Genomic DNA, 9022 nt, shown 5'->3' with positions numbered 1-9022 from the left:
TCTGAATCCAAAGTGAATACTAGCCGCTTTGCATAGGCCTAATAAATACCATAAACCAAAACTAAAATTTCACATCATAGTAGTATGCTTCTATCTGTGCCTGAAATATTCTGGTTCTACTTCTTTTGGATAATATATGCTGCCAAATACAATCCCTATTCCTTAATCTCTAGTGTAATTTTGGAAACTTTGGCATCCTGCCTCTGGATTAACAACCAGAGATTTTATGTTTGGCATGTACAGTTCTTCAGACATCTAACCTACTTCTAGATTTTTTGCTCTTCAGAGTAAAGTAATGGGCAGCACAGTATTTTGAAATTGTTATATAGTTATGAATAAAAAGCTAGCTGTTTCTATTTCTTTTTTTTTTATAACTTTGAAGTAAAGATGAGCAAATGCTCCATGGATGTGAAGAAGACCCAATTTGGATTCTGGAACTGCATGAATCTTGTTTGCATTGCACATATACTCACCTCCTCTCTACAGCTCTTACCAAATTCTTTACACTGTATAGTTGCACACTAACACTTTCTGACATGTAGAACTGGTTGTAAGATTTTTAAATCATCATTAAATCATGTGTGCATGAAAAAATGAATTCTTAATATGTACCAAGATCTTAAAACACCTTTTTCTTTTTCTTTTTCTTTTTCTTTCTTTTTTTTTTAGTGTTGGAGCCTACTTTTGTTGGATGTTGTCTTCATAAATGTCTGACTTACTACGTAGGTAAGAAATTATTTAAAACTTGCTCCTGAAAAAGAACTCTTCAGAAATGTGATGTGCATATGTGACTTCAATTGGGATGTGGAAAGATCTATCCACATAGCTATCTTTTATGGATCTGAGCCCAAAGTAAATCAACAGGATGTAAATATAAGCATCATTACAGAAGAGAGAATCGGCCGTCCAAGCAATCTGTTGTCCTGCAGGTATTGTGTTTTGTCCACTTATTGTTTGAAGTATGTTTTTTCATAGCTGCGTAATCTTTTTTTTCTATTGCAGTGAAAACCCAGAATTTCACTGTATATTGAAAAATGATACCTGCCATCTGTTGGCATGAGAACTGGAATTGATGTTGATGGGACAAAATAAACCTAATAAAAAAAATCCAGGATATGCAAGCTGATACTTAGCTCATTCTCCTGCAAGTTAGCTACAAATCCATGTACAAACAATGGGGAATGGATTTCAGAGGCTGAAGCTCACCCTCTTGTCATGGAAACAGAATGCTCCCTTCTTTTTACTGACTCAGATTAGCAGCTCTTCTTCCTACAATTATACAATTAGTCTGGGTACAGATATTTAGAGAGGTTAGATTGAGATAAAATTAGTGACCTGATCTAAGGTAAGTTAGGATGGGGCTAGCAGGGGTATTGGGGAGGTTGGGGGGCAAGCAGGCTCAGGGGGAATTGGGGATCCACAGGGGGTTCAGGAGGGCAGGCAGGATCTGTTGGAAGAATAAGGGGGGCAGACAGCATCTGTGTGGGGGATCCCTCCTGCATCTCTCCCCACTGGGACTTCTTTTCTTGGTTCTTGGCATCAGCAAATGCTGGTAAATCTGGTACCAGGAGCAGTTTGCAGGATGGGGAGGGATTGGCTGATCTGTAGCAGACAGGTAGCTAGGGGGCTAAGTGCCAGAGGAAAAGCACAACTCTGGGGCTAGGGCTATCAGCTGTACTTTCCCAGTCCTGATGCTGCACTGTGAACTGTATAGAAGTTCAGGAAAGTTAGGTTAGTCTACAAATGGCCAACCAAATCTAACTTAGACTACTTAAGAGGTAGGATTGATTTAGATGAGATTGGCCATTTTTAAACCAATCTAACCTTCCTGGAACTTCTGTACAGTTTGCACTTAGATGGCCCTTACTAGACCTCTAAGTTACCTGGGCAAACTAAGTTAGATCAGGTGTCCTTTTTAATGCAGTCTAACTTCCCCCTAACTCCTACAAATGTCTATATGTATTCCTAGCCTCCTCCCCTGCTGGTGAGAATTCCCTTCCTATTTCGATCCACTTTACTTGTGGCTGATACCATGTAAAAAATAACCTGTTATTCATCCCTGTCTATATTTTTGGTTTTGTCATAAATGAGCTTGTTCTCATTAGGAAGATTTACTGTCATCTCCTGTTCTCCTGGTTAGCTCAAAAGGTGGTGGGTGGATAGGCTTGCCTGTGCTACTTCTATAATTTTCCACAAGATGGCATTGTTATTGAAAGTTAGAGAGCCATGCAAGTACTACTTATCTCTTAGTTCAGTGACTCCAGTATAGCGGAATGCTGCAGGTTGGCTTCAGATACTTAATGGCATTGTTCACTCTTTTAAATGAGATCTGAAGTGTTTTATGAAGCTGCAAGAAACCTAGAGCTCAGTGCATAAAAAGTTATTTGGCCAGTTTCCAGAGAAATCTGGCATATTAGAGTAAATTGGAATACGTTTTTCTTTTCTTGACTTGCCTGATCTATGCTAAATTTTTAGAAACAAATTTCAGCCCTTGTGAAAGGGACCAGATTGTCAGGAGTAGAAACCAAAGTCTTCTGTTTAATCATAGAACAAGTACAGCATAAGCAACATCAGTGCAAGCTGTCCTCATCATGTACCTCAGACTTGTAGGGCCATCTGTAGAAGGTGAAAGAGTAATTAATTCTCCACGGCTATCAGTACTTGGCTTCTTTGCTGAGCCCTCTAGGACTGCCAGTTGGTGTCATTGTGTGGCTGGACTTACCCTGCTAACTCATTTCACACTAAAATGAGGCCACTGAGTAGCAAGCAGATGGAAACAACTTTCAGTCTCTGTCAACCAGTTTCATATTCATGCCAGTAATCATGACATGAAATGCTTTATATATGAATTATATCTAGAAGGGATGACTAGAGCCATACATATTTTGCTAATACTTGGTAGCCTCCTGTTTAAAATCCATCAAGTCTCATTTTTTACCATCTTTAAGAAAGGGTTTCAGATAAAAATGAAGCCCTTGAGCCTATGTTGTAAACAAAGGGCATTAATTATAGAGTTGCTATAATGGGGGGAGGCCATGAGTGTTGGTTACAACTGGTAGGCACTAACCTTCAGGACTGGCTTAGCTTGTACAGTGTGAATCTTAGCATTGTTTTACTACGTTTTTTTCTCATAGTTGAATGACTGTCATTGCAGGTCCTTCTAAAACTAAGAACTAAATTTTTGTGTACCATATTTTCTTGCATGTTACTTTCAGTTTTTTTCCCCCAAACCAACTGGGGAAAATCAAGAGTGTAGATTACTTGTGAAGACAAGGCTCCTCATACATCCAGACTTCGGTGGGGAGAGGGGGAGAGCAGTGGCAGAGTTAATTTCCATGGCTCCCAAAGTCCCCTGCAACCTCCCTTCCACCACCAAATGTCTGACCCCATGGGAAATCTTTCCTCAACAGTGCACTGGATCAAGCTGGTCCTCACACACCGATTTTGGAGCCACATGCCAGTTTGGACTCGGTGTGCTGAGTCTAAGACCATGTACTGGCCCTAGAGCCAGTGCACAGGGGCAGACTTGGCATGTGACTCCTAGTGCTGCTGTGGCTGTGTCAGGTATAGCCTCAAAGTCACCAGCTCTGGTGTGTGGCCTGTGACTCCCAAGCTGTCAGCTCTGGTCCCCAGTCCTTGCACATTGTTCCCCACTCCCAAGCCCCAAAGCCCCCTCCAAGCTCCCCTCCCAAGCCCCAAACCCCCAAGCTCCCTGTGCCAGTATGCAGCCTTGAGTCCCAATGCAGGGCCCTTGACTTTTAGTCTTTTGACTCCTAGTTCAATGCCTTAACTCAAAGGTAATTTCTTATGAAAATGCTTCCCTTGCAAAGCAGACTGTGCAGCATATCCCGATATTTGGTGAATTTGCAGTTGATTATAGACCTTCCTGTCCCCTTAAACATCTAGAATTATGGTGATAGTTTTGTCTTTATTAAACTTCAGTGCAAAATAGGGAGAGGCTAATGATGTTTTAGGATTAACTTGAGAGATCTTTTATAACCCTTTATTTTACAGGAGGATTCCCCATTGTGGAAGAAATCACATAACGTTTTCTGTGTGTGTTTTATACAAGAGGTCTCTGTTTGTATGTACAAGATGCCTCATTTGCAAGTCTTGGAAACACTTATTTTTGTAGTATTTGTTTTTAAGAAAGGAGAGAATAATATCTTACTTGGCCTGGGGACAGATAAAATAAAATAGGACTATTATGGAGGGATGACTGTCACTCCACAATTAAGGCTTGAATATTTATAGTTGAAGGCCAGAAAGGAACATTTGATGGTGCAGTATATCACAGGCCACCAGTTTTCATCCATTTGGTCCTCATAACTTATCCTTTACTTTGACAAGGCTTCCAGCTTTGATTTGAAGACATCAAGAAATGGTGAATCCTACAGTCCCCTTGGCATTTCAGTCTCTTGTTGATACTTCTTGGTGCCAAATTAGTTAGGACAATTTGTTTGGCTCCAGTTAAGAGCTATTATGTTTGTTATGCCTTCCTCTGCTAGAATGAAGAGCTCTTTAATACATAGTATTCTTCTACATTTTCTTCCAATTATACATAACAATTAATTTATCTCTCAGTCAGGTTATTGCTGAACTTCCCTTATAAATCAGACTTTAGCTTTTAAATTCTGTAAAAAATCTTCAAGGAATTAATCGATTAGTTGTGTTCAATTCTAATAACATTTGTAATATAGTTATTTCAGTAGGCATTATCCTGAGGTAGTGAACTTCACAAGTGGGCCAAATATTAAAATGAGAGAAGGGGTAAGGTCCAGGAAAGTCACAAAGGAGGTGTGAAGCACATGAACAGTGATTTTTCTGAGCTCATCAGCATATCAGTGTGGCTCAGGATGGGATATGGCCATTATTCCTGCAATCCTGCCGTTACTGTTTGCACTTAGACCTGTAGAGAAACTTGGTAACATTGTAAAGAACAGCAATAGTGGTGGGAGAAAGCAAAAGAGGAGAGAGGCACAGCAAGCTATGACTTGGAGCAATTTCATTTGGGTTGTTCTTTTCTGTTTCAAAGAAAAGGCCAGGAATTTGTGCATGCCGTACCTCCCTAGCAAAGCCGAAATGATGCTGTATGCAGGAAAGCAGCCTGGTAAAAACTGCCCTATGGGATTCACTGTGAGTGCAAAAGATTCTCTGAGGCAGCAATTCAGGAGTAAGACAAAGATGTTTGCTTGCTCCACTACTTTTTAATGTATTCTTGAATGATCCAAAACTTGCTAACATGGAATCAGTTCCATGGAGCTATGATATTAAATGATTCTGACCCTACCTTGATTTATGCAGATGATGTGCTATTAATGTTATAATTCCATATAGGCCTCCAAAGGTTATTAGATACTTTTCAGCAGTTTTGTGTCCCAAATAGCTTGGAAATCAACATGGCTAAAGCCGAAGTACAGTACTGGATTTGGGGAACAAAAGGAGGAAATGAATGTGGTTTTTACAGAAAAAAGAAATTAGAGTTGGTTTCTTCATTTAAATACTTTGGAATCTATCTTAATACAAATTTGAGCTGGAATAAGCATATTGAAGTAAAATAAGCCTTGATTGGAATTTTATCCTGTACAACATGATGGGTAGAAAGGTAGTACTGACAGAACTAAAGGTCTGTAGGTCTAATGCAGTGTCCATTTTATTGAATGGAGCAGAACTAGGGGATGTGGACCCCATGCTTTATTCAAAAATAGAATTTGGTACAAATAAAATCCAAATAAAAATTAGGGATTTTTTCTATCATGGGGAGAGAGAGGAGCTCATATGCTCTGAAATGGTTCTGCTTCATGTAAGCATTTTAGCTCAATTAAGGATTCTAAATTATTGGGTAAAAATTAGAAATTTTGCTCCTATCAGATACCCTAAGAAGTGTGTTTTACAAACTGTTCCTTTACCAAGTAAGTTCTTGGTTGCATGGTTAAATAACATTAGTATTCCACTCCACATAAATGGCCGAGAAAATGTGCTGACTGTCACTGATCGAATATTTCCCCTATATTTAAAACAGAACTTAAATTTAAAATTAAAGGGCACTTTTACATATGCTCTGACATGTTCTGATTCAAATGCATCAGAGCAGACAGCATGCTGCAGCGTCTCATATTCAGTGAGCGTCCCATGTTTCAAAATGGTTGTGGGGGCACTTAAAAGCTCATTGAATGAGCTTTAGTTAAAGCACCCTGCTGCAATTTTGAAATGCAGGATGGTGAATACACAAGATGCTGCGGGTGTTTTAATTAGAGCGGCTCCAGAGAGCCGCTCTAATTAAACGCCCTTCACCCAGACCCCAGAGCACATGTATAGGTTCCCAAAGATGTCAGTGCGCAGACAGATATGCAGGCAGTGAGATTTTCTGAAACCTCCCATTTTTAAAGATTAAAGCACTCTTTTGGGCTAGAAAACTACGTATATGAAGTATAAAACTACAAACAGCTGAAGCTATTACTAAACTGTGATTCCTTCTGAGATCTGCCTGCATTCCTCATGAACAGCTGGTGTCAGATCCCATATATGAACGGGATATGCTCTTGTGGGAGGAATGAGATAGGTAAATCACTATTTATGATTGTCTTTGTTATTTGAAGAATGAATAGGAAAATAAGAATTAGTGAAAAAATTTAAATACTGGTCTACTAAGCAAAAAGCAATATGGCTCTAACAACTTACAGGCTGTCCTATACTTCTTAGGTGTTTCTGTGTTACTTGTACAAATAATGGCAAAAATAAAATAGAATTCCCTTGTTTTTACTTTTATTCTACTATTATATATAACTTAATTTTATCTATTTTTTGTATCATGCAGTATGTACTATTTTAATTTTAAGATGGGGAATTTGTAATCCTATTACATGCTTTTAGCAAAAATATTTTATTATTATATTGACTTAGCAAAAACTATACATATACGACCAGTGCTGCTACTACCAGAAATTGTTAACTCGCATTGTCTGCAAAAAGTGGACTAACATGGGTTAAAGTATTGGTAAAGATAAGGTAATTTGGCATTAAAATTTAGGTGGATTACAGGGCTGTACTAACGTTGAAATATAATTTATGTGCTTTATTCTTTAGTATATGGCTTCACCTCATCTTCTCACTTTTCCTACCTCTCTCCAGAGGAGACATGGATTTTAGTTATGGTGCTATCTTTTGGTACACATGCAGAAGGCAGAGCGTTATCAGTCATTTAGACAGTCCCAGAAAGATCTAAGAGTAGGGTCCCACAGTTAATGACATGCTCAATAGCCATTTTTGAAGCTTTATATGGAAGTTTAATAGTAGCCAATTCTCTTAGCAATCATCCCATTTATCCTTTATGGACAATCTCTAAAAACACATCAGAGAGAAACATCTATAAGCGGGTGCTTAAATGTAGAAGTATAACATTACTTGAACATGTATAACAGCAATAAAGCGAGGAAGTCTGGATGAAGGACACTAGCAGATTTATTACCAGTTGCTTTTGTTTAAAAGGTAAATATGTCAAACTGTCTCCAACATATTTAGCAGGGTTGGAATGTTGTAACCATGATGGTTGGAAATGTAGAAGAGGCAAAGGTTGTCTTGTGATATCTTTTGTTGGACCACTATAATTGGGAGAGATTTTTAGACAAGTTTTCAGGCATAGAATTGTCTTCTTCAGGTAACCTTTTACAATAAATGATATCATAAAAAAACCCTTTCATTACGTTATATCTTTTTGCAGTGCCTGTTTCTTTGTCTATTAAATATTAGAAACTATAACAATACTTTTTCTGAAGCTGAGTGGGAATTATTAACATCTGTTTATCAGACTCTTACATGTATTTTTTCTGAGGTTTAACTTCGTGTAATGCTTTTTTATGCAGAACTCTGGCATATGCTTCAGCAAATACTTAAGCAGAAGTTTAGGAAGGTGGAGAGTGTAAAATCTGTTTTATGCATTATTGTTTTAGCTTCTTCCACCTCATTATAAAGGCATAAAACTATTTATGGGTCTAAACTGAGGCACTTGATCTTGAATATTTTGAACTCATTTACCGCCTGCTTCTCATCAGAAAATTTAAATAATTGTGAACATTAGTATTTTACTTTTGAAAACATCATCTTTTTTTAATCTTCATGGGTGTTGGGAAATCTTTCAGAATAAAGTGATCTAAAAAGATACTTGTGTTGCAAAACATGAATTCTCCTTGGCATTTGCTTTTTCTGTAATGGCATGCATAGCAGATGTATAGTGTGCTCTTGGGTGTTCTGTGTATTTCTAGATGAAGACTTTTAGACATCAGTGTGACAGGAAGGCACCTGAGGGCAGCTGCTATGCCCCCTTATAACTGATTCAACCCTGTCTGGCTCCTGCTAAGGCCTCTCAGGGTCTCACCCTACCTCTTCACCTGCCATGCCTTGATGTTAAAAAAGAAAGAGGGGAGGCTGCCCTCAGAGGTTGGTGAGCTTAGGATGCTCACTTTCTCTCTCTGCCTTCATTTCTCATGCCCTGCTTGCCTTAAGGGCTATATTTATGGCCTCCTTCCACCCCTACAGTCACACCCATGCCTCACCAGTGTTACTCAGTTTACAGGCTGGTTCTTTTATAGAGGCCTCAGGCCTCTTGGTTTTAGCTCCCCTTTTCTCTGGCTGTAGGCTTCCAGCCCTGGCCCACTGATTCGGGCCCAGCTCCCTCGGCCTCAGCCAGAGGCAGATTAAAGTGTAATGGGGCACTGGGCAAACGCAAAATTGGAAGCTCCCCTCCCCCCATGGGAGCTGGATTGCAGGGGGAGAGGCCCCTTCCTCTCCTGGTGTTGGCAGGGGAGGCTGGGTGGTAGGGTTGTGTGAAGCTTCGGTAGCCAATCGATGTGGAGGAGATTTGGCCCAATTCGGGGACCAAATCTCCAAACCCAAATCGAATCAGGAGACCAGTTAAAAGCTCTGAATTGATTTGGAAAAGATTCAGCGATTCAGCCATAGACTAAACAGGCAACTGACACAGCTGCCTCCAGCTGGTAACTCTGTTGGGGTTGGGGAGTGGGGA

At 39.5% G+C, this 9022-nt stretch overlaps 1 protein-coding gene and 1 long non-coding RNA gene across 3 annotated transcripts in view; one reads left to right on the top strand and one right to left on the bottom strand.

Annotated features, from left to right (window-relative positions):
- The first annotated feature begins 665 nt into the window (after positions 1 to 665).
- MARCH1 (membrane associated ring-CH-type finger 1) overlaps positions 666 to 9022 on the top strand; it is a 548671-nt gene continuing 540314 nt past the window's right edge. For both annotated transcript variants that reach the window (XM_019521737.1, XM_019521739.1), the window contains exon 1: positions 666 to 726. The gene's annotated coding sequence lies outside the window, so the exon portion shown is untranslated. The remainder of the gene's footprint in view (positions 727 to 9022) is intronic.
- The window catches only part of LOC109300870, an 8183-nt gene continuing 5913 nt past the window's right edge, over positions 6753 to 9022 (bottom strand). Inside the window, exon 3 of the long non-coding RNA XR_002098350.1 lies at positions 6753 to 6762. This is a non-coding gene — a long non-coding RNA (uncharacterized LOC109300870). The remainder of the gene's footprint in view (positions 6763 to 9022) is intronic.

The sequence above is a fragment of the Gavialis gangeticus genome, unplaced genomic scaffold (genome assembly GCF_001723915.1).
Source record: "Gavialis gangeticus isolate Ggan-Ray unplaced genomic scaffold, GavGan_comp1, whole genome shotgun sequence".
Classification (NCBI taxonomy): Eukaryota; Metazoa; Chordata; order Crocodylia; family Gavialidae; genus Gavialis; species Gavialis gangeticus.
The sequence above is the reverse complement of the archived record's forward strand: the minus strand, read 5'-3'. Positions and strand labels throughout refer to the sequence as shown.